Source organism: Aethalodelphis obliquidens, unplaced genomic scaffold (genome assembly GCF_003676395.1).
Source record: "Aethalodelphis obliquidens isolate GAN/ISIS:26980383/991018 unplaced genomic scaffold, ASM367639v1 scaffold42, whole genome shotgun sequence".
Lineage (NCBI taxonomy): Eukaryota > Metazoa > Chordata > Mammalia > Artiodactyla > Delphinidae > Aethalodelphis > Aethalodelphis obliquidens.
In genome coordinates this window covers 7,803,668-7,828,831 of record NW_020837986.1, presented here as the reverse complement: position 1 = coordinate 7,828,831, position 25,164 = coordinate 7,803,668, and the positions used below count along the sequence as shown (strand labels likewise).

General features: G+C 46.9%; 2 long non-coding RNA genes and 3 other non-coding genes across 12 annotated transcripts; all 5 read right to left on the bottom strand.

Moving 5' to 3' along the window:
• Positions 1–103: 103 nt before the first annotated feature.
• Positions 104–15,930, bottom strand: LOC113605207 (uncharacterized). Of its 3 annotated transcripts, none has more exons than XR_003427090.1 (5): positions 6,107–6,155; positions 5,175–5,335; positions 3,141–3,856; positions 1,189–1,262; positions 104–549 (listed from the first exon to the last, which is right to left on the bottom strand). It is a non-coding gene; the product is annotated as an uncharacterized LOC113605207 (long non-coding RNA). The 3 variants fall into 3 exon arrangements; XR_003427091.1 differs by having other exon boundaries at positions 3,740–3,856; XR_003427092.1 differs by lacking the exons at positions 5,175–5,335; positions 6,107–6,155 and adding an exon at positions 14,677–15,930.
• Positions 15,931–15,939: 9 nt separating this feature from the next.
• Positions 15,940–23,024, bottom strand: LOC113605206 (uncharacterized). Of its 6 annotated transcripts, XR_003427085.1 has the most exons (5): positions 22,845–23,021; positions 19,403–21,230; positions 17,598–17,784; positions 16,385–16,484; positions 15,940–16,278 (listed from the first exon to the last, which is right to left on the bottom strand). It is a non-coding gene; the product is annotated as an uncharacterized LOC113605206 (long non-coding RNA). The 6 variants fall into 6 exon arrangements; XR_003427088.1 differs by lacking the exon at positions 17,598–17,784 and having other exon boundaries at positions 19,403–21,081; positions 22,464–23,024; XR_003427089.1 differs by lacking the exon at positions 17,598–17,784 and having other exon boundaries at positions 19,403–21,081; positions 22,845–23,024.
• Positions 18,709–18,839, bottom strand: LOC113605470 (small nucleolar RNA SNORA71). Its single transcript, XR_003427235.1, has one exon. It is a non-coding gene; the product is annotated as a small nucleolar RNA SNORA71 (small nucleolar RNA).
• On the bottom strand, positions 20,404–20,537 carry LOC113605467 (small nucleolar RNA SNORA71). Its single transcript, XR_003427233.1, has one exon. It is a non-coding gene; the product is annotated as a small nucleolar RNA SNORA71 (small nucleolar RNA).
• LOC113605472 (small nucleolar RNA SNORA71) lies at positions 21,684–21,817 on the bottom strand. Its single transcript, XR_003427237.1, has one exon. It is a non-coding gene; the product is annotated as a small nucleolar RNA SNORA71 (small nucleolar RNA).
• Positions 23,025–25,164: the final 2,140 nt, after the last annotated feature.

Genomic DNA, 25,164 nt, shown 5'->3' with positions numbered 1-25,164 from the left:
CCTGGTGGCGCAGTGGTTGAGAGTCCGCCTGCCGATGCAGGGGATCCGGGTTCGTGCCCTGGTCCAGGAAGATCCCACATGCCGCGGAGCGGCTGGGCCCGTGAGCCATGGCCGCTGAGCCTGCGCGTCCGGTGCCTGTGCTCCGCAACGGGAGAGGCCACAGCAGTGAGAGGCCCGCGTACCGCAAAAAAAAAAAAAAAAAAAAAAAAAAAGAAAGAGAAGTCACTCCGAAGGGACAGGAGGGGAGAGCAGCTTAAGCAGCCAAGCTCTCCTGGTGGATGTTAACTTGAATTCACAGGAAGTTTCACAGGGAGATCTTTCCAGAAATGCAGAAGCTGCATTGAAAGTGCACACTGCACCGCCATCTACTGGCCATGTCTTGGAAGGAACGTAGACAAGTAGACAACTGGTCACACTGCTGCTGGTTAATCAAGTAGATTCCTGGCCCACACTCTCAGGGGTACTGGGGTGTCTGCATATTTATCGAGTCCTTCAGTGGATTCTTGTGCAGGTGGTCCAGTGCCCCCCAGCTCTTCCCATGAGGGGACCCTATTTTAAGGCATGAACAAAAACATTCACAATGATGTGATGCACTGAAATGCACTCTGGCCCAAAACACAACCTGAATCTAATTATGAAGAAACATCAGACAAACCTAAAGAGAGTGACTGGCCTATATATACTCTTCAAAAATGTCAAGGTCATGAGAGACAAGAAGACTGGGAAACTGTTACCAGGAGACTGTTACAAGGAGACTAAAGAGAAAGGAAAACTGAATGTAATATATGATCCAAGATTTTCATTCGTTATGTAGGATGTTATGGGACAGTTGACAAAATCTGAATATAGTCTGCTGAAAATAGTATTGTATAAGTGTCAGTTTCATGATTTTAATCATTGTACTATGACTATATAAGAGAATGTCCTTGCTTTTAGGGAATACACACTTAAGTGTTTAGGGGTAAAAGGCCAACAGGTTTGCATCTGACTTGCAAACAGTTCAGGAGGGAAATTTATGTATATATATGTATAATATTGATGAAGTGTGTTCAGGAATTCTTTGTACTCTTTTTGCAACTTTTTTAGCAGTCTGAAATTACACTAAAATAAGAAAAAAATTTTTCACAGCCCTACTGGGAAAATAGTGACATAATGCCACCATAAATCAGTTATACATTAAAACCTCACCTTTTTACAGAGCACTTAGTAGGTGCTGGACATGTGCTTTTCATGGTTTATCTCATTAAATGCTCACAGCAATCCTATAAGAGAAATGCTACTATTACCTTCCAATTTTCACATGAAGAAAGCTTCACCTCAGAGAGGTGAAGTAATCTGCCCAAGATCACACAGCCAGTAGGTGATAGAACTGGGATGGGCTCTGTCAATCCAGAGTCATAAGAATCCAACTAGCAGCACGTAGGGTCCACAACACTAGAAGACACGGTTCTCATTATTGAAAGGACTGGGGACCACTCCTGCAGTTGCCAGATTGAACTCTACCATATCCTCCAAACATACCTGGGCCTTGACTCTGCCTCTGTGCAGACCATTGCTCCTGACTGCCTTTTTTGCTGTCTTTAGTGTCCCTCCCCTACATCCTCTTCTGGGCTGAGAAACCTCTTCCCCCATAGCTCCTTCCCAAGCCCTGTACCTAGGAGGGACCTGTCCCTGCTGTGCAGTCCCACAGCCCTATACTTGTCCTTCTCTCAGAGAATATCCTATTCTCCATCTCCCGCTATAATCCTTTGGCAGAGGCAGAAGAGGGAAGCTATTGCTGGCTCCAGCTCTGCACTCAGACAGACCTGGATTTGAAACTTGGCTCTGCCGTTTACTGGCTGTGTGATCTTGGGCAAGTCACTTCACCTCTCTGAGCATCTTATAAGTAAAACAGAGCTATGATAAACCAACTCATTATAAAGAGAAAGAAAGATGAGCTATATAAGACATTTCCTATAATATCTGGCAAGCAGCAAGTACTTAAAAATGTTAATTACTATTCCTGTGTCCTACCTCCATAATGACTGTTTTAAATTTTTTCAGATAAATTAGTTATAAGCTTGTGACAAAGTTTTACTTTGATCATGCCACAAAGCCAAGTCAGAGTTCCCTTTTGTTAAGGACATTTCCCAGGAAAACAGAATGGTTGGATAAGCATTATTAAACTTGTATCTTGAATACAAGATAAATGTCTGATAATCAGCTGAGTGTTTGGGTAGCTGATTTCTCCAAGGAGGTTTTAATCTTGTTAGAGTTTATCAGAAAATTGCTTAAACATTTATCAAGAATGCTAATTTCCTCCCAGAAGGAGATTGTGAATTGCATCAAGCAAGAGAGTTCTATACCAGATCGTGATGGGAACACTCTGCTCTTAATCAAACTCATAATAATCAAGGCTGACATTTCGTGGGGGTTCACTATACACCCAGCATGGAGCTGTGTCACAGGCCTAGCCTTGAAGCAGATCCTGGATGTATTTTGTCACTGTGCCCTGTTCTGACTTAGTTCAGTCAGACTATGCAGGAGGCTACAAAATGCTGGTGGAATGTGTGAACGGGAGCAGCGGCCATCACGTCCCAGGACTTTGCATGATGTGGGACACACCCCCTCTCCTGTCCTGCACACCACCAAGATGGAAACAAACAGGTTTCTGAGAGTAGAGACCGTCCACTGTTCCCCCAATATAATGGGATGTAAGTACATGACTTGGTTAGGCTTTCTGGTTCAATACTGTCAAGAAAGTCCTTTACCAGCTAGATGACAAAGTGCTTAATTCTGGCCACAGAGCCTGGCAGAGAGACCAAAGGCTCATTACCAAGCATGGATGCCTTTCCTCTGGCAGACAATAAGGAGTTGGATCCAAGCTGCTCATTAGTTTCTTTAGGGATTTGTTGGACATCTTGCTACTACGTGAACAAACAGATGGACTTGGCTGTTGGCCACAAGGATATTTAAGAAGGAACGGATCTGCCTACCCATTGTGAGAAGCAAAACACTGTGTCTGAAGGGGGTGCACTGCCTCCCATATGGTCTGGGGATGAAGTCAGTGTTCTTCAAAGTGGGGTCCCCTGACCGGCAGCATCAGTATCACCTGGGAATTTGTTAGAAATGCGAAGTCTTGGTCCCCACCCCAAACTCACTGAATCAGAAACTCTGAGGTGGGGTCCAGCACTCTGTGCTTTAACAAGCCTTCTAGGTGATTTGGATGCATATTCAAGTTTGAGTTAAATTGGGCTAAGCTGGAATACGTTTTCCTCTTTCTGTCTTCTCTGGCTTCCCCACATCTTCTCTTCCTCCCCATCATCTCCCATCTTTCTCCTCTACAAACCAACACCTTCTCATAATCTCCTGGGATTGAATATAAGTACTCAGCTGGGTTGTGAGACCATCCGTGGATCACCAAGAAAGACGGAAGATTATCAAACTCCAGAAAATGGTCACATTCTCCCAGCTGAACGTTTGAGAACAGGCCTGCCGGGATGAGCTAGAAGACACCTTGATGGCATCTGAGGCCACAGCACCACATGCTTCTGAGGCAGAAACAAGATCAGGCCAGAGTTTGGGGTCTGTGCTGTCCTGGAGCCAGCCATGGCTGCTCAGAGCAAAATAGCTCAGGGAAAGAACGGCAACTGGGAGAAGAGGTGAAGAAATGGCTGCAGGTGACCACAAAGAGGCCTGGCACAATGGAGCCATGCAGAGGAAAATGCAGCAGCGACAGGATGGATCTATGGAAACACACCAGCATGTACTGGGCTCTTGAATGGATTTCCTGCAGGTCTGGGAGCTGATGTTCAGTGGATGTTCAAGGAAAGGGTGACTCCTGAAGGCTGGAGAACTTGGGACACTCATGTGACACCTACAAAAAGAAGGCACAGTCAGCTGATCCTTTCAATAAACATTTGCAATTCACCATGGCATATGCTGAATTTTAGGCAGAGGGCAGATCTGGTACCTCACTCTGGTACTGTGGTCCCTTCTAGCAAGCTCTCCATCCCGCTCCACAGCCACCTCTAGGTCTACTTAGACCACTTAGGATCCCAGGCAGCTCAGGGAAACTAAATTTCAAAGCCTCCTGCTATGGACAGAGTTATGTAACCCCAAAATTCGTATGTTGAAGCCTAACCCCCAGTGCGCTGGTATTTGGAGTAAGGAACTAATTAAGGTTAAATGAAGTCATAAGAGGGAAGCCCTAATCTGGTAAAATGAGTGTCCTTATAAGAGACACCAGGCATATATACAATGGAATATTACTAAGCCATAAAAAAGAATGAACTTTTGCCATTTGCAACATCATGGATGGACCTGGAGGGTATTATGCTAAGTGAAATAAGTTAGATAGAGAAAGTCAAATACTGTATGTTATCACTTATACGTGAAACCTAAAATACAAAACAGGTGAATGAATACAATAACAACAACAAAAAGAGACACCAGGGAGGCCACTCTCTGTCTCTCTCTGTCTCTGCTATGTGAGGACATGGTGAGAAGGCGGCCATCTGCAAGTCAGGAAGAGAGACCCCACGGGAAACCAAATTGGCTGGCACAATAATCTTAGACTTCCTGGCCTCCAGAACTGTGAGAAAATAAATTATTTTATTTAAGCCACCCAGTCTATGGTATTTTGTTTTGACAGCCCAAGATAATGAAGATAGTTCCCTCTGCCTGACCTCACCAGGCTGTCCAGTTGTCCTGGATATACTACAGGGTAGGACAGGGGATAGTTCAAGAAGTGGCTTCTTTCAGATTGCTAAATGGGAAGCAGAGTAAATGATTTCCCTCCTGTCCTCAGCGTTCCCTCTAATGCACCTTTCCCCCTGCAAGCCAAAGTCCACAGAAGAGACACCTTGGACCCCTCAGCCCTCTGTCCAGGATCCAGTCTCCCTCACCAGTGGGCCAACACTAGCCTTGGGACATCCCAGATACTGCAGCCAGTTGTATCAGGAACTGGCCCCACCACCAACGGGCTGACACTAAATCTGAGACCCCCAGCCCCACAGTCACCCACTCCAGAACCCAGCCCTGCCCACCAGTGAGCCAGCACTAGCTCCAGAACCACCCCAGGATCACATAGCCAGCAGCCCCACGACCCAGCCCTGCCAGCCAACCAGTGGCTGGCAGCCTCTACACAAGGTAGGGCCTGACAACAAACGAGACCAAGTGCCAGCCACACCTACCAGATGGCCCACAGCAGTCAGTCTGCCACAACACTCAGCCCAAAGAGTGGGCACCCCTAGAGCATATAGCTCTGGTGACCAGAGAGAGGAGTGTGCTGCTGAGATACATAAGACGTCTCCTACAAAAGGCCACTTCTCCAAGGATGGGAAATGTAAACAACCTACCAGATACACAGAAATAAAAAGAGCAAATTAGGCAAAATGAGGTGACAGAGGAATATCTTCCAAATGAAAGATCAAGATAAAACCCCAGCAGAAGAACTAAGTGAAGCTGAGATAGGCAATCTACCCCACAGAGAGTTCAAGGTAATGATCATAAAAATGTTCAAAGAAGTTGGGAGAATATTGGATGAACAGAGTGAGAAGTTAGAATTTTTTTTTTTTTTTTCGGTACGCGGGCCTCTAACTGTTGTGGCCTCTCCCATTGCGGAGCACAGGCTCCGGACGCGCAGGCTCAGCGGCCATGGCTCACAGGCCCAGCCCCTCCGTGGCATGTGGGATCTTCCCGGACCGGGGCACGAACCCGTGTCCCCTGCATCGGCAGGCAGACTCTCAATCACCGTGCCACCAGGGAAGCCCGAGAAGTTAGAATTTTTTAACAAGGTTAGAAAATATAAAGAAGAACCAGAGATGAAGAATACAATAATTGAAATGAAAAATACCTAGAAGGAATTTCTAGAAAATTTCCTAGGAGGAGTCAACAGTAGACTAAATAATACAGAGGAATTGATCAGCAAGCTGGAAGACAGATTAGTGGAAACCAATGAAGCTGAAAGAAAAAAGAATAAAGATTAAAAAGAAATAAGGACAGTTTAAGAGATCTCTGAGACATCAAGCATATTAATATTCACATTATAGGGGTCCCAGAAGAAGAGAGAGAGAAAGGGGCAGAGAACATATTTGAAGATATAATAGCTGAAAATTTCCCTAACCTGGGAAAGGAAACTGACATCCAGGTCCAGGAAGCACATAGAGTCCCAAACAGGATCAACACTAAGAGGACCACACCAAGACACATTGTAATTAAAATGGAAAAAAATTAAAGGGAGAATATTTGAAGCAGCAAGAGAAAAACAACTAGTTACATACAGGGGAACTCCAATAAGAATACGAGCTGACTTTTCAGCAGAAACTCTGCATGCCAGAAGGGAATGGCATGATATATTCAAAGTGATGAAAGGGGAAAGCCTACCACCAAAAATACTCTACCCAGCAAGGCTCTTTTCATTCAGACTTGATGGAGAGATCAAAAGTTTTACAGGCAGGCTGGGCTTCCCTGGTGACGCAGTGGTTAAGAATCCGCCTGCCAATGCAGGGGACGTGGGTTTGAGCCCTGGTCCGGGAAGATCCCACGTGCCACGGAACAACTAGGCCTGTGAACCACAACTACTGAGCCTGCGTGTCTGGAGCCTGTGCTCGGCAACTAGAGAGGCCGCGATAGTGAGAGGCCCGCGCACCGCGATGAAGAGTGGCCCACTTGCCGCAACTAGAGAAAGCCCTCACACAGAAACGAGGACCCAACACAGCCAAAAATAAATATAAAAATAAATTAATTAACTTTAAAAGAAAAGACCTAAAGAAGAAACACATGGTGAATATCTTTAAAAAAAATAGTTTTACAAGCAGGCAAAAGCTAAGAGTTCAGCACCACCAAACCAACCTTATGAGAAATGTTAAAGGGACTTCTCTAAGTGAAAAAGGAAGGGCCACAACTGGAAACAAGAAAATTACAATGGGAAAAAATCTCATTGATAAAGGCAAATACACAATAAAGGTAAATTAGCAGTGTGTAAAGCTACTGTGAAGTTTGAAAGACGAAAGTAGTAAAATCATCTATGACTGCAATAAGTAGTTAAGCGATACACACAAAAAAAGATGTAAAATATGATGTTGAAAACAGTAAATGTGGGGGTGGGGAAAGTAAAAATGCAGGGTTGTAAAAATGTATTTGAACTTAAGAGATCAGGAACTCAAAATAATCACATATAGCCGCGCAGCGGCTAGGCCCATGAGCCATGGCCGCTGAGCCTGCGCATCCAGAGCCTGTGCTCCACAACGGGAGAGGCCACAACAGTGAGAGGCCCGCGTACCGCAAAAAAAAAAAAAAAAAAAAAGCACATATAGATTGCTATATACAGTGGGGGGAATATAGTAAATAACTATGCAGTATCTTTGTATGGTGACATATTGTAACTAGACTTATGGTGGTGATCATTTTGAAATGAATAGAAATACCAAATCACCATGTTGTGTAACAGGAGCTAACATAGTGTTGTAGGTCAGTTATACTTCAAAAACAAACACATAAACAAACTCATAGAAAAAGAGATCAGATTTGTGGTTACCAGAGGCAGAGGGTGAGGAAAGGAGGAACTGAATGAAGGCAGTCAAAAGGTACAAATTCTCCATTATAAGATGAATAAGTACTAGGGATGTCATGTACAACATGATAAATATAATGAACACTGCTGTACAGTATATATGAAAGTTGTTAAGAGAGCAAATTTTAAGAGTTCACATCACAAGAAAAACTTTTTTTCTATTTTTTTTTGGCTGCATTGGGTCTTTGTTGCCACACACGGCTTTCTCTAGTTGCGGCGAGCGTTGACTACTCTTCATTGCAGTGTGCGGGCTTCTCATTGTGATGGCTTCTCTTGTTGCAGAGCACAGGCTCTAGGTGCATGGGCTTCAGTAGTTGTGGCATGCGGCCTCAGTAGTTGTGGCTCACGGGCTCTAGAGCACAGGCTCAGTGGTTGTGGTGCATGGGCTTAGTTGCTCCGTGGCATGCGGGATCTTCCCAAACCAGAGCTTGAACCTGTGTCCCCTGTGTTGGCAGGCGGATTCTTAACCACTGTGCCACCAGGGAAGTTCCTCTATTTCTTTAATTTTGCATCTATATGAGATAATGAATGTTCACTAAACTTATTGTGATAATCATTTCATGACGTATGGAAGTCAAATCATTCAGCTGTACACTTTATTTATTTTTTTTTTTTTGCGGTACGCGGGCCTCTCACTGTTGTGGCCTCTCCTGTTGCGGAGCACAGGCTCCGGACGTGCAGACTCAGCGGCCATGGCTCACGGGCCCAGCCACTCTGCGGCATGTGGGATCTTCCCAGACCGGGGCACGAACCCGTGTCCCCTCCATCGGCAAGCGGACTCTCAACCACTGTGCCACCAGAGAAGCCCCGGCTGTACACTTTAAACTTATATAGTGCTGTATGTCAATTATACCTCAATAAAACTGGAAGGAAATTAATAATAATAAAACATACATACTACGCAAAGCAATCTACAGACTCAACGCAATTCCTATCAAAATTCCAATGGCATAATTCACAGAAATAGAACAAACAAGTCTAAAATTTATATGGAACCATAAAAAACCCCAAATAGCCAAAGCAATCTTGAGAAATAAGACCACAGCCAGAGGCATCACACATCCTGATTTCAAACTATATTACAAAGCTGTAGTTATCAAAACAGTGTGGTATTGGCATAAAATAAGAAACATAAATGAATGTAACAGAATAGAGAGCCCAGAAGTAAACCCACGTGTATAAGGTCAATTACTTTACAACATAGGAGCCAAGAATACACAATGAGTAAAGAACAGTCTCTTTAATAAATGGTGTTGGGAAAACTGGAAATATACATGCAAAAGAATTAAACTGGACCCCACTCTTACTCCATACACAAAAATTAACTCAAAATGGATTAAAAACTTGAATGTAAAACCTGAAACCAGAAATCTTCTAGAAGAAAACATAGATGGTAACCTTGACGTCGGTCTTGGCACTGATTTTCTGGATTTGACATGAAAAGCAGAGGTAACAAAAGCAAAAATATGCAAGTGGGACTACATCAAACTAAAAAGCTTCTGCACAGTGAAGGAAACTGTAAACTAAATGAAAACGCAACCTACTGAATGGGAGAAAATATCTGCAAATCATGTATCTGATAAGAGGTTAATAATCAAAATAGATAAAGAACTCATAAATTCAATGGAAAAAAAAATCTGATTTTTAAATAGGCAAAGGATCTAAATAGATGTTTTCCAAAAGAAGACATATAGATGGCCAACAGGTACAGGAAAAGATACTCAACATCACTAATCATCAGGGAAATGCAAATGAAAACCACAATGAGATATCACCTCACACCTGTTGGAATTGTTATCAAATAATATTTAATAATAGCTATTATCAAAAAGACAAGAAATAACAAGTTTCGGCTCGACATGGAGAAAAGGAAACCCTTGTGCATGCCCTGTTGGTGGGAATATAAATTGGTGCAGCCACTATGGAAAACAGCATGGAGTTTCCTCAAAAATTTAAAAATAGAACTACCATATGATTCAGCAATTTCACTTTTGGGTACTTATCCAAAGAAAACAAAACCACTAAATTGAAAAGATATATGCACCATGTTCACTGCAATATTATTTATAAGGTATAAAAACAACCTAAGTGTCCATCAAAGGGCGAATGGATAAAGGAAATGTGGTATATATATTCAGCTATAAAAAAGGACACCTTGCCAGTTGTGACAACATGGATGGACCTTGAGGGCATGATGATAAATGAAATAAGTCAGACAGAGAAAGACAAATACTGTATGATCTCACTTATCTGTGGAATCTAAAGAAAGAACAAGCTCATAGATACAGAGAACAGATCGGTGATTGCCAGAAGTGGCGGGCAGGGAATGGGCAAAATGGGTGAAGAGAGTCGAAAGGTACAAACTTCTAGTTATAAAATAGATAAGTCATGGGGATATAATGTACAGCATGGTAACCCTAGTTAATAATACTGCATTGCATTTTTAAAAAGCAATTATTGTGTTGGCCAAAAAGTTCATTCGGGTTTTTGTATCATCTTACAGAAAGACCCAAACGAACTTTTTGGTCAACCCAATATCTCATACCATTTTCAGGAAGATGACTTAAGTTTCTTTTATGATGGTTGTCAGAGGCATTTTTAAGAAATAACCTAACTTAACTTTCACTTGTGTTCGTGAACTAAGCTGGATTTAGTTTTGCTTGTGTGCTTAAATGGTTTTGTCTGCTCAGGGAATTCTCAAGTCCAGTCTCCATTTTGTATTTAACACTTCTTTGAACCATTGTTTGTAATATGCAGTCCAATCTAAATTTAAATAATACAATGGCAATGAGACACATGGGGAAGTCTGCAGCGTCTGCAGTGGGGCTTCTGGGGAAGTTTTTCATTTCTAAGAAAGAGACACAAGGAAGAAACTGTTTCTGTTTTTCCTGTGGGTGCTGTCATGTCAGGATACACCAAAGCAAACTTGATACCCACCAGAGGATGGTAACATATGGCGATGAGCAGGTTCAAGAGAAACACAGGGAAGGAGAGCAAAACCAAAAGCACGCTGTGCCTGCAGCCCAACTTAACACTGCACCTCTTGTCATGAGATGATAAATTTTCTTATTGCCCAAGCCAGAGGGCATCATGGATTTTGATTCCTTGCTGCCAAAATCCTGATACCCACCCTACTAAAATTTAAGGTCCACAGGGTAGCAGCTCTGCCTGTTTTGTTCATGGCTTTATCCCCAGCATCTAAAATACCACCCAGCACACGACAGATGCTCAATAAATCCTTGGTAAGGAATTAATGGATGAATTTGCTAAGTGGAAATAATGATATCCATTTGAGATAACAGACGTGAAAGTCCTTTGAGAAATGGAAAGCACCAGGCATAACAGCCCATTATTTACTATCACTGTTAACTGAAAAGAGCAGCAGCCACCATTCCCGACAGAGGGGTTGGCCTGAAGCTCTCTGGTCATGCTCAGCATCTACCGCTATCGCCCAGCACCTGCACGGTCCAGTGGGCCTCAAGTATCAGGCCCTCCCTCCCCACCTTCACAATTCTGCCTGAGCCAAAGACCATCTGTACCACTATGTACTATTTCATTAAGTCCGCTTTCCATTAGCACGCTCTTTAAACTCAGTTTCCTCCTAAACAATAACATTCATGAAACCACAGTTTTGACACCCTGGTTATATTTTTTCCTCAAATAGACTAAAATAATTCTCTATCAAAACTTAAAATATGCATTCAGGAATCATCTAAAGTACATGTTGGCAAACATTTTCTATAAAGGACAGATAATATTTTCAGCATCATGGACTATATCTTCACAACTATTCGATTCTGCTGTTGTAGTGTGAAAGCAGCCATAGGCAATGGGTAAATTCATTAGTGTGACTGTGTCCCAATAACATTTTATTCTCAAAAAGAGATGGTGGGGACTTCCCTGGTGGCACAGAGGTTAAGAATCCGTCTGCCAATGCAAGGGATACGGGTTCGGACCCTGGTCTGGGAAGATCCCACATGCCGCGGAGCAACAAAGCCCCTGTGCCACAATTACTGAGCCTGTGCTCTAGAGCCCGCGAGCCACAGCTACTGAAGCCCATGCACCACAACTACTGAAGCCCGCGCGCCTAGACCCCGTTCTCCAAAAGAATTGAAAGTAGGAACATAAATGGCTATTTGTGCACTGATGTTCATAGCAGCATTATTCACAATGGCCCAAAGGTGGAAACCACACAAATGTCCATCAACAGATGAATGTATAAGCAAGATGTGATAGATACAAACAATGGAATATTATTCAGTGAATACAACTGACATATGCTATGTGAGATTTTTGGCAAGGATGGTGAAAGATAATGAACCAACGCCAAACATTATCCTGGAATGCTTGGGTAGTTAGCAAAGAAAGTTACGATTTTTCCTGCAGATTACTGTATCCAATCTACTGCTCTAATCATGGGCTATTTGAAAAAAACTTATTATAAAAACTTTCCAGTCTCCTTGGCCCCTCCTTCTCTGTTTCTGCATCTTTTGGCAGCAATAGGTTCCCCAGTTTCTCATGGGTTTTCCTGACCAAGGTCATTGGACAACCCTGCCTACTTTCCTGGATTTTCAGGGTAGAAGCATGTCCCCTCCAACCACAAACGCCCACTTCACACACCCCCCCCCACACACACTCTTCTCCCACTGGCAGGAGGCATGTCTGCTGTTTTATTTTTAACGTCAGCAGACATGTAGGTAGATTGACAAACAAGGCTGAGCCTGAGAACGGATCGTTGTCTGGAGGCTGGGAGTGACAGCTGACACACACTTATTTAAACGGATCAGCTGGTCCCCTTGCCTTCTGGACTTCTGCGTTAGCTAGGCCAGCACCACAAGCAGGTAAGTCTTCCTGAAGAAGTACAACACCTGCTGGGCCTCACGCCAGGGCCGGGCCCATCACAGGATACCCTAATAAGCATCATACCTGACAAGCTTAGAAAAAGAATCAATGATGCTTTGGATTATAGGTGACAGACACCCAGCTTGACTGGGTTTATGCAGAATAATAGACTTGATCAGAAAGTTCTTGTAAGCAAAAGCCAACATTGGCGGGAAGATTTTAAAGGCCTGACCAATGTTTCTCATGCATGTCCTGTCTACAACCAAATCCCGACAAAACTGCGGACAGTCTGAAGCCAGAGCCCAGGGTCCCTTCAACCTCCTCCAAATGGACTGCATTCAATTGTCCCTTAACAATGGGACATACGTTTTGGTCATTATATGTCTATTCAAGAAAGGATCAAAAATTCCTCTTGTGAGAAAGTCACAGCTTTAACAGTGACCAAAAAAGTTTATGTTGCAACAGGCAAATAAATCTGACTTTACTGTTCCCTTGTGGTCTTTTATCAGATGGGTTTTATCAGACTATTCAAGTTTTCTTTCTCTTTGAGGCAACTTTTTTGGATGTTTTCTAGAAATGTGCTCATTTTGTCAAAGTTAAAATTTTTTTTTTGCCCGCGCCATGCAGCTTGCGGGATCTTAGTTCCCCGACCAGGGATTGAACCCTGGCCCCAGCAGTGAGAGCACAGAGTCCTCACCACTGGACCGCCAGGGAAGTCCCAAAGTTTAAATTTTTATACGTGAAAAGTAATCTGTATTTTTTTAATCCCAGTTCTGTCCTATGTCCTTTTCCCTTCCTGAAATTATTTTTCTTCATCAGTTTCATGACTTTTCAAAGAACCAACTCTTAGCCATGTTGATTGTTGTTGTATTTTTGCCCCCTGCTTTAGTTTCTGCTCTAATTTTTATTCTCATTACTTCTATTTTTTATTACTTATTAATAAAAATTATTCAGCCTTTCTTCTAATATAAGCACGTGAGGCACAAACTTCTTCAGAATTACTTTAGCTACAACTCACAAGTACTGGTATGTAGAAATTTTCATTATCATTCAGTTCTAAGTAGTTTCTAATTCCCCTCTGGTTTCATCTTTGACGAGTTATTTTTGAACATTTAAAATTTTCCAGATATATGGATTTTTCCAAACCCATTTTTGTTATCGTCCTTAATTATACTGTAGTATGATACAAATAATCTGTATAACTGATTCTTTGGTATTTGTGACTTGTTTTGTAACCTGGAACATAAAAAGTATTTGTAAATGTAGGTGCTTGAGAAAAGCATGTATCCTCTAATTTGGGGGTATATGTTTCTAGATATTTATTAACCATTGCATTATACATATCTTAAGTTGTAAAAGGAGGGGAACTATTTTTGCTTTCCTGGAAACTTCAGCATTACAGGCTATACCCTGAAAGCCTCAAGGCTGAAAAAAGACAAAAAAAAATTGAAGAGGAAACTTCAATAAATAATAATAGCTATCAGTTATTGAACACTTTCTGAAGCCACACCCTACACAGGCTTCCACATACAAGTCTGTTTAATCCTTACCTCACCATATTCCTGTGGAGGTGTGGTTCTCATTTCACAAGGGGAAACGGAGGTCAGGTGATGGAAACCCACATTATGTCACCCTGCTGAGTTAGACCCCAGGTCTGTGACTCGGAAGCCAGTGCTCTCACACCCCAGCCGGGCTGATGCCCCCGATTTACCCCCCCCCCCCCCCCCCATAATCACAGGAATGCAGCGCCAGGCACAGCAGCCCTCTTTGGACTCCTCAAATGACAGCCTTTCTGTAAAGGTGTCCCAGCAACTCCTTTCATGGAACTCAACGCCTGGTTTTCTAGACTGGCGCTATCTGAACTTCCTGCAGTGACGGGAATATTCTATGTATCTGTACTGTCCAACCCCGCAGCTACCTGTGGCTACTGAGCACTTGAAATGTGGCTGATAAAACTGAAGACCTGAATTTTAAGTTTTATTAAAAGAGCCACAAGTGTCTGGTGGCTTGCCATAATGGACAGCAGTTCTAAGCAAGCTCCAGGAGGCACCCCGTTTTGTTTAAAGCTGCATCCCCAACACCTACAGTGCCCAGCACTGCATGTCCTGTAATGTTTGGTGTGTGGAGACATTATCTATATATTTATTGGTGACCCCTTTTAGGGCACAAACTGTCTTATTCACCATTGTACCCCTATGTCTAGTATGATGTCTGGTTAATCTCCCACCAGCTGCTCCAGTGAGGCCTAGTTTCCCAGCCAAGGTTTGTGCCTTACTGACCTTAAGCCTGGTTCCTGGGTCACCCTGGATGAATGCTCTCCTCAGATCTCCTCAGGCCCTACAGACCTGGGATGGCTCGTGCTTCACACACTGCGGTAGAACAGGGCTAGCATGATGACCAGTGCCTGGTGTCCCCAGGAACACTTGTTCAGGACTGGCCTGTGTCCCGCTGCTGCTGTTCCTGCATGGCAGCAAACACCACGCTCAGTCACAGCTAGCTCCAGTGGACCCAGACTCCTTCTCTTGGCATCTTTCCAGGCAGCTACAACCAGCTGAATAAAGGTGGCAAACAGAAGTCAGAGGACAGTCCTCGGAGTGAGACAGAAAAAGGACTGCCCGCTTCTGGAAGCCTCTACCAGGAACTGGCTAGCAGGGCAGAACATTTCAGCCATGAAGAATGGCTAGCAGGGCAGAACGTTTCAGCCATGAAGAATGCCTGCCCCTGCACAGACCTTCAGGGTGTCAAAGCCACCAGGCAGGCCTGACAGCCTGAATCCTGCCTCAGCTTAGCCAAGGTGGTTTCAATTCCAAATGCAGAAACTGGACAATTAAGTAGAGCCTTTCATCACAGCCTTTGGGACATACTTCCTCATGTAGACGCCTCCATCTATAAAATGGAGATTAAAAAGTTCACATACGTGTCCTCAGTGCAACTGTTGATTTTACCCCAATTATCTCCAAAAGACTGAGTCCACCAATGGCAGCTCCACGTTCACCATTCTCACCTTTACTCAGTAACCTGTCCTCTCAAGTTGACACCATGTATTTTACACCCAGATAAGTTGACCAACTTGTTCCAGTTTGCCCAGGACTTTCCTGGTTTTGGCAATAAAAGTCCCATGTCTGAGAAAGCTCTCAATTCCAGGCAAACTAGGCCAGTTGGTCACACAAGCAGGTACGTACTCATTAGCCAGGCACCCACAGCTTCCCCAAGACATCAGCACCTGTCTCACTCCGGCCCCCACACCCTTCCCAAGCCCTGGCCTGACTGTTCCTCGACGCCCTCAACTCTCATAGGTCCTAACCTGAGCCAACCACCAGCGTTTGTTCACACCCGTCCTAACAGAACACCTCAAACAACAGCCCACGTGCCAAGCCTCAGGAGCAGGACGGAAAGGTTCAGAGTGGAAACAGGATTTGGCCTGTGACCCACTTTCTCCCTGCCCAGTCTTGCTGGCACGTGGCTTGTTACTGACTTAAAACGCAGGTGGGGTGGGTGCATACGGTGTATTGAATGGATGGGTGGAGAGAAACACAGGTGGGGCGGGTGCATACGGTGTATTGAATGGATGGGTGGAGAGAAAAGTGATGATGATGAGCAGCAGCCAACTCAAGAGAAAAACTCTTGGTCGCTGAAGTCACGCAGGCATGGCAGAGGGACGGGGAAAGGCCTTCCCTGTCCATGGCGCCCAAGGGCACTGCTGTCGGGACTCAGAGCCAGCTGAAGGGGGCCCCAAGCCCCCAGTCCCAGTGCTTTGCCCTGATTTCTCGTGCTGAGTAAACAGTTCTCCCATGACACTCTGAGCAGGCGGTGGGGAGCTCTTCATGTGTGGACTGCACTCTCCACTCTCTGCCCCGCTGGTGTCCACGAACAAAAGGAATCTACAAGAAAGGACAGACGAGACCAACGGTTGGGAGTTCCCATTTGCATAAACTCAAACCAGCCAACCCTCTGGCGGTGGATTCCCAGCCCGTGGCATTAACTCACCTTGGGGAGAAATACCAGCAATGCCAGATCCCAAGTCACCCCAAAGTCACTGACTCATGGCCTTGGGACTTCCTCAACGATCTCCAGATCGAACGCTGACCTAGGAGGGAGAAGAACCATACAAGCATTTAATCTGCAGCACCATCTTCTCCCCAAGTAACATCACTGAGAGGGTCCCAATAGACTAGGCCCTACTAGGTATCACCAGAATAGGACTTCCCTGGTGGTCCAGAGGCTAAGACTCCACGCTCCCCAATGCAGAGGGCCCGGGTTCGATCCCTGGTCAGGGAACTAGATCCCACATGCCGCCAACTAAGACCCAGCACAGCCAAATAAATAAATATTAAAACAAACAAACAAAAAAAACTGACCTTAGATATCACCAGAATAGATGGGATAATAAAGGAAAACACCTCAAAGGTTCGGTTTTTAGAATAAACAATTTTCTTTCAAACAGTTCCCAATAAAGGCAACTGGCCAGATACACCAGAGCTCAGTCTGATCTCACTGTCAGAGACTCTGACACCAAGTTCCTACTGCATCTTGATCAAAGGATGGACCATCGTCCTCAGCAGTTCTCCCACCACTGTCATTACTTCTCTGCCCAGTCCATCCCAAGGCCCCAGCAGCTGTCATCCTATTCTGCAAAGACCCACTTAATATGCCCACCCAAGAAAGGCAAATGAAAGAGAAACTTCCAGAAAGACTCATTAGGTGCCCAGATGGGTGAAAATCAAGACTGCCAGGCCCATTTGAAGGAATAATGAGAAAATATCATTAATGCTTGAGGACACTACACAAGTGACCCCCAACTCAACGTGTGGGACTTTGCACCCAGAGGTTTAAAGTGCCAGGTCTGGGATGGGGGGGGACGGGGGGTAGCTAAAGTCTTTTCAAAATGGTCACCACCAGCCATTAAATGCTCCAGGCTGGCTGAGGAGCCCCAGGACCAGGGACTAGGCTGTGGGACAGGACAAGCCTCTGATGCAAAGGGGCAGAGGGCAGGTTTGAAAGACAAGGGAAGTCTCAGATTTGTTAGACAGCTACTGAGGACCAGGTGGTTCACAAATATTAGTCTCACTACCTTCACATCATCATGAGATGAGAACAAAAACATCTGGCAAAACAGGATCAAACAGGAGAAACTCGAATGTAGATGGAAGAAAAGGAGCCCTCAGGCCAAAAGTGGGGGGTGAGTGGGACCTGACCTCACCTGTTTGTCTGGGAGCCAGACATGCCTCTTGGGAGCACCACGTTGCCCCTGCAGAGTCTACTAAGTGAAGGCGCCGGGGCAGAGTTGCGGCCTCCACCCAACACATCTGCAGCGCAGAAAGGCAGAAGGGCAGCCCCCTGCTGACGGCTGACTACACGGCGGGAGAGTCCTCCTGCCGCACCACATCCTAACATGAACCAGAAAGCAAGCCTTGAGTCTACAGACACAGACTCACAGACCCACAGGCCTGGAATTTCTTCCCTAGTGAACACCTGGGGTCACCCTTTTTAAAAGAGAACCCACCAAAGCACAGATTAAAAGCAGGGGCTACAAAGAAGTTGGTAGGTCAAGGCACTCTTCTCTCTTCAGTGACTGACAAGAGAACTCCTCGGGCTTCTGGCAGACCATGACAAATGGAACCTTTCTGAATGATTCAGAATTGGTAGAACCCCTCTTTGCTCCTACATCTGGCCCACCTTTATTTTTCTTTCGACACCACTGGCTGCTCCTGGAGAAGCAGTACACATTGTGCTCAAGAAACAGTAAAGGGGGCTCCCCTGGTGGCGCAGTGGTTGAGAGTCCGCCTGCCGATGCAGGGGACACAGGTTCGTGCCCCGGTCCAGGAAGATCCCACATGCCGCAGAGCGGCTGAGCCCGTGAGCCATGGCCGCTGAGCCTGCGCATCCGGAGCCTGTGCTCTGCAACGGGAGAGGCCACAACAGTGAGAGGCCCGCGTACCGCAAAAAAAAGAAAAAAAATAAACAGTAAAGGGAAAAAACCCAAAAGAGTAAAGGAGCAAAGTCAACACACAAACAAGCATGTCAGTCATGGGCTGCCTTGAATAATGTATTATGGGTTGTCCTCCATTCCTGTTAAGTTCATAGAGCAGAACCCACGATTTACAGTTCTCCCATGTGCCCTTCAGCATTATCTGAACTTATTCCAGTGTGAGGTCCAAATACAAATGTATGGACTGGTTGCTGTCCGGAGGCTCCTTTACTTCAAAGACAAAGTGAACCTCCACAAGTCCGGGGCCCAGCCCGGTCACCATATCACATGTGGGCCGGCAAAGGCCCGTGCGCTGAAGGAAATGGCAGGACCAAAAAGCTAGTGTGTGAAAGCTCCAGGGTTTGGAGGGGACAACTGGGCCCTCCAAACACGGGGAAAGGCTTCCAGCGACTCCTGTCCCTGCACTATTGGTGACCAGGGCACGGGCAGCCCACGATCACTTGCGATGCAGGAACAGAAAAGGGCAGAAAGAGCCAGGAAGGACAGGAGGCTGGAGCCAGGGGCCTGGGTCAGGGAGAGCAGCCCAGCCTAGCCGAGTCCCAGCAGTTTCTGTCGTGTCCTGCCAAGACCCCACAAAACCTCTCTGCCAGGGGGAGTCAAGACACTTCCAGCATAAAAAACTGCAAATGCTTTCGGGCTGAAAAGATCAGGATCATGTGGTCATGGCAACACCATGAAAAATTTTTTAGAACTTTTGCTGCTATCCCAGCTTTGCTCTTCAGATGAAGACGTGGAGTCTGAGATGGGGTCACAGTGCTAGACAGGTTGAGAGGCGGGACCGGTCTCCATCACAATGGTACTTGCACTGACACCCCAGAGCTCGGAAGGGAGATGCCCCGGGGAGCCCTTCACCCAAGCAGGTTTCTAGGGCCCTCCCCTAGGCATGTGGGGGACTGCCCCACAGCAGGATGCTCCTGGCACCGCACTTCCCCTTACACGGTCACCCAAGCCCCAGAAAACACACACGTGACGTTACAAAAAACACAACATTCCAGAGAAAGGTCCAAAAGCCTTACCTGGGGCCCCGGGGCCTAGAGCCCGGCTGACACGAAGATGATGCCTCCTGTGGAGCCTCTGTGCACACAGACCCAGCTGCAAAGGAAAATCGGTGAACGGGCACTCACAGCAGGCCCTGGGGGACGCACAGAACACTTGGCACAGCAGCTGGCAGTCTCTAGCACCCACGAAGGCAGGCTGTTACTGCAGTACCTGAACGGCCACACTACGGTCTCAGGAACAAGGACGATTTAACCCTAGGAGGGGGTCTGCAGGTCATCTCTGACAGGAATAATACCTACGTTACCCTATGTGCCAACTGTGATCAATTTGCTGCTAACCAGTCTGCAGGTTGTGGCTGCCTGGCAATGACTAGAATGGACCGGGAGGGGTAACAGGTGGGGGGAGGGCCCCGTGCCTGCTACGTAGTATAAGGGCGACTTACATATGCATCCTCAACTATACTGGGCTTTGTCCAGGTCGGTCACTAGAAAAACACCCACAGCGGACCACAGGCCCTGCTCATGACCAGTAAGTCTACCTAGATTATAGTAAGTCTACCTTTCATTACAGAAACAATTCCAGTGGAGAAAAGGAAGCTGACCCGGTAGGCTGGCTTGCTGGAGGGCTTGGTTCCCTGACACTCTGCAATGGGAGGAGCCCTGTCACCTCACAACAGATGGGTCATCTCCACCTCTTTGGGGTTTTTTTTTTTGGTCCCGGTGCTGTGCATCAGGCACCAGACGCAACGCAAAACAAGGAGGCGCTGCCCTCAAGATTACAGCATAAGGGGCCAGATCAGCAAATCAACACTTTCTAGGCGATCAGCGCTGAGGGGCGGGGCTGAGGATGCGGGATGAGGAAGGGGTGCGATGGGGAATCAGAGAAAACATCCAGAGGGGAGCCCTCCACTGCCAGCCTGTGAACTGCTAAGGCAGGGCCCTGTTCGGGAACAGGGGCACTCAGCGAGCACACAGCACCAGGGACCAGGAAGCAACACAAATCAGTGGGAAGAAAGACATGTACGAAAGCTCCAGAGTTTGCAAGGGACAGGACTGAACCCTCCAAACACGGGGAAACGCTTTCAGCAACTCCTCTCCCTGCACTATCAATGACCAGGGCACGGGCAGCCCACGATCACTTCCGAATGCAGGTGCAGAAAAGGGCAGTGAGGCAGCGGAGAAGGGAGGCCACTGCCAGCATCCTGGGAAACGGCCTGGCCTAGGAACAGACCAGCAGACAGGTCACTGACCAGACTTCCAGCCTAAGATGACAGAACCACCCGATTATTCACCAGTCCCTGCCAAGAGCTGAAGAGAAGACTAACGGCAGAAATACTGAGAACTCTTAGGTCCTGAAGGAATGTGTGTAACACCTGACAGAATTCTCGCTCAGGCTCACAGAAGAGCACTTGGCTGGTCACTGGATGTGAATCTCTGTCCTCTGAACATCACAGCAGCCTCCATCCAGGCTCTCAGGAGCAGAAGGGGGCCCAAGCCTCCACTGCACCCTCGCTCTCCACACCTCAGCACCCAACATCTCTGGCCTCACAGCCTGCACACAACTCAAGTACTAGAGAACGGGCGGGACACCACTTACCTGGGACTCAGTCCTGGCGCTCCCTGACGACACGTCTCATGCAACAGCAGCCATGTGACACTCCCGCAGGGGACAAGAAGCCATCACGTGATCTGCCCAACTGGCAGGAAACCATTATGCTCATCGACAGGAAAACACGATGTGTGTGTTGGGGGGATTCGGGTCTTAGGCAATGAACGCACTACAGCCTGACTCTCTCCATCCTCGGACTGCCTCATGCTTGGTCACTGCTAGTCACTGAAGGCTGTCCTGTATGGAAGAGACAAGTATGGGTCCCCTGAACATGGGGAAAGTCTTGCATTTTTCCTTGGCCCATATTACCAATGACCAGGACACGGGCAGCCTGTAACCACTTCAAATCCAGAGGCAGAAAAGAACACAGGGCTGCTGAGACTGGAGACCAGGGTCAGAAGACCACAGCTGTGGCAAGACCCACTCCCATTCTCCTTTTTTAAAGCCTCAGAAACCAGCACCAAGCCAGGCAGAGGGCACTCAACAGACACCAGGTGCCAGGAGACATCGAAAGAGGCGCTGGGGGGAATTCCCTGGAGGTCCAGTGGTTAGGACTCCGTGCGCTTTCACTGCCACGACCTTGATTCAATTCCTGGTCAGGGAACTAAGATCCGGCAAGCCGTGCGGTGTGCAGTAATTATTAAAATATTAAAATAGTAAAATAATAGAAAGGCGGCGGGAGGACGGCCGAGTGGGACAGCTCCAGAGTTGGGAAGGGACAGGAGTGAACCCTCCAAACACGGGGAAACACTTTCAGCAACTCCTCTGCCGGCACTACCAGTGACCAGGGCACGGGCAGCCCATGATCGCTTCCAAATGCAGGGGCAACAAAGGACAGAAAAAGAGCCAGGCAGAGGAGCCCATGTCAGCAGCCGGCTCTCCGCCCAGGCAGGGGAAAGCTGCCCAGCCAAGCCCGGGACCCCAACACTATCCTCACTTCATGGAAAGACTCAATCTCCCCTCATCAACAGAGGCCACAGGAAGACCAACTTCTCGTAAAAATGCCTCAAGTACTCCTCCACCCACAAAATACCAACTAAGTACCTACTAACCACTTGCCAGGCACTGGAGGTTCAAAGACACAGACCAGGCCTCTGCCCTCCCGACTGCTTGCTGTTTCCCCCCTGGAAGGAAAGGAAAGCTCAGGAGAATGAAGTAACTCACCCGAGGTTCCACGGCTAACGAGGGGCTGCGTCAGCATCTGAACTCAGGCCTTTCTGGCCCCCAAACCCAGCCCCACTCTCCTGCACAAGGCTTTGCAAGACAGTTCCCAGAACCCCCCTGAGCCCAGGGACCACCCCCTCTGCCGCATGGCAGGAAGGCCACGGCCCCCAGTTCAAGGCCCTCAGGAGCAGCACTTGCCCAAGGGGCTGGGGCGCCCTCACTTTAAAGCTCAAACACCCGTTTGTTAAAAGGAGGTTTCAACACTTTCCCTTAAAGCTTATTAGGGGGAAATGGGCTAACGCTCACCAGAGTATTTGACCGGTAACCGACGAGCGGCTTTGGGGCCTGAAACGCTGGAGTCGGAGGTGATGGGCAGTGAATCAGGGGTTCTGGCGCCTCTCGGGCCAGGTTCACACGGGCTCTGCACGACCCCCTGCGGGACCTCGGGCCCACGCGTCACCCGACCGGTCTCTCAACATCAGCGGGCACAAGTCTCCCTACGGGGCGGGTGAGGCTCCGAGACGGCGCCGGCCGGTGGCGCGGTGACCCGAGGCCTCTTTGTCGAAGACACGAGGGCCGAGAAGTCGACATGTGGCCCTCCCCGCCCTCTCGGGCCTCAGTTTCCCCTTAGGGTGGGTGGAGGGGGCGGAGCAGACCACGTGCCCAGCGCTCCCCTCAGTAACGCACCCGGGTCGCCGTGAGAGATGGCGCGGGACAGAGGAGGAAACACTGCAGCCAGTGCGGGAAGGCGCGGACGTCCGCGGATGTTGGGAGATGGCGTGGATCCAAGAGAAACAGAAGGCACCGGAACCGGGAACCTCCTCCACCCGCTCAGCGGCGGCGGAACTGCAGCAGAGACGAGGCCTGCGGCCTAGAGCGGCGTCGCCGGGAGCGGATCCCTCGCTCGCGGTCCTGCAGCGACCTCTGGTGGATCGGAGCCCGAGTTCTGCGTCAGGATGACTTGGTAATTTCCAGAAGCAGTCTGAAATTTTGAAAATAACATTCCCTCACCTGTTTTGCTTTTCTGCGTGTGTTCTGTTTGTTGTCACTGATTTGTCATTAATTTGTAGGAATGCTGACTCTTCCACATGAGGAGCTTTAATTGGCAAAAGCTCTTTCTTTTTTGTTTTTAATATCCAAGTATAGTTGATTAATAATGTTGTGTTAGCTTCAGGTGTACAGCGGAGTGATTCAGTTATACAGTTACATATATATATATTCTTTTTCAAATTCTTTTCCCATTTAGGTTATTACAGAGTATTGAGCAGAGTTACCCCTGCTATACAGCAGGTCCTTGTTGGTTATCCATTCTAAATACAGCAGTGTGTACATGTCAATCCCAATCTCCCAATTTATACCTCCCCTGTCACCCTTTCCTGCTGGTAATCATAAATTCGTTCTCTAAGTCTGTGAGTGTGTTTCTGTTTTGTAAATAAGTTTGTTTGATCATTTTTTTAAGATTCCACATGTAAGCAATATCCTGATATTTGTCTTTGTCTGATACTTCACTCAGTATGACAATCTCCAGGTCCCTCCATGTTGCTGCAAGTGGCAATATTTCATTCTTTTTAATGGCTGAGTAGTATTCCATTGTATATCTGTACCACATCTTCTTTATCCATTCATCTGTTGATGGATATTTAGGTTGAAGAACTCACGTATTGTGTGGACAATAGGCATCTTGTCCGATTGACCATTGTATTGAGTTTAGTGGCTGGCACAGTTGAACAAATGAATGAATTCTGGCCATATAGTTATTTGGACACATCACCAGACTAAAATATTGTTCAGATGACCTGAAACTGGATCATGAGGGTGACAAGGAGATAAGCCTACAGAGGCGGGCAGGTGCTTTGCTAAAATGCCATCCTAAAAGTAAAAGCAGTCTTGAATCAGAGGGACTTGATCAAATTTGCATTTTGGGGACCTGGTCAGATTTGCATTGTGCCAGAGAAGACAGACAGAGGCCCCATACTCCCGCTGGCACTGCAGAGAGGCTTGAGGGGGGGCTCACGGCACCTAATCCTGCAAGCACTAACACTGCCTGCATCCTAGGCCGGGCGTCTCTCTCAGACCTGAGGCAACCCCGCCACTAACTTGATCCACATTCTGAAGTGCAAACAGCCCACGCTTGTGTCCGAGCAAGCATCTCCCCACTTCAGATTCCTGGCGCTTCACGAAGTCAGCACAATGTGGAAATCCAGGCCTGACCGATGCGGCGGAGAAGGAAATGGGGTGGGGGGCCTCTGAGGGTGAGAACACTCCATCTTCTGTACCTGAGAGGAGCCTGTGGGATTCTAACACTGTGAGAACATTGGGGATCTCCGTGATGAGGAGGGGCCATGGGATGCTGTGGCTGGAAGGATACTGGACAAAGGGGTCAGGTGTGCACACAGCCCCAGTGTCCTCTGCTGCCTCCTGCTCTTGCCCTTACTCTCCCTGTGGCTTTGGCTAAGTGACCTAACTTTGCCCAGCCTTAGTTTTCCTTTTCTGGTAATGGGCAGAGTCTTAGTCCTCCCTCCCCCAACAGTGCTGCTGTGAGAATTAAGTGAAACAATGCACACCGAGAACACAGCACAGAGCAGATGGCCAAGCGCGGTAGTTGCTATACTTTGGTATTTCTGAGAAAGCCCAGGGCTTCTGTCACTGTGAGGACACCGTGACATTATTTATGAGGCAGAGAGAGGGTGCTGTATTTGAAGAGCCTAAGGCAGCACTCTCCAGTAGAAACATAATGCCGGCCGGCCGCATGTGTAATTTTAAACCTTCCAGGAGCCACATTAAAAAGGTACCAAATGTACAGAACATATAAACAACAAGGTCCTACTGCACAGCACAGCGAACTATATTCAATATCCTAGGATAAACCATAATGGAAAAGACTATAAAAAACAACGTATATATGTGCATAACTGATTCACTTTGCTGTACAGCAGAAATTAACACAACATTGTAAATCAATTCTACTGCAATAAAAATAAATAAATTAAAGATAAAAAATTTAGGG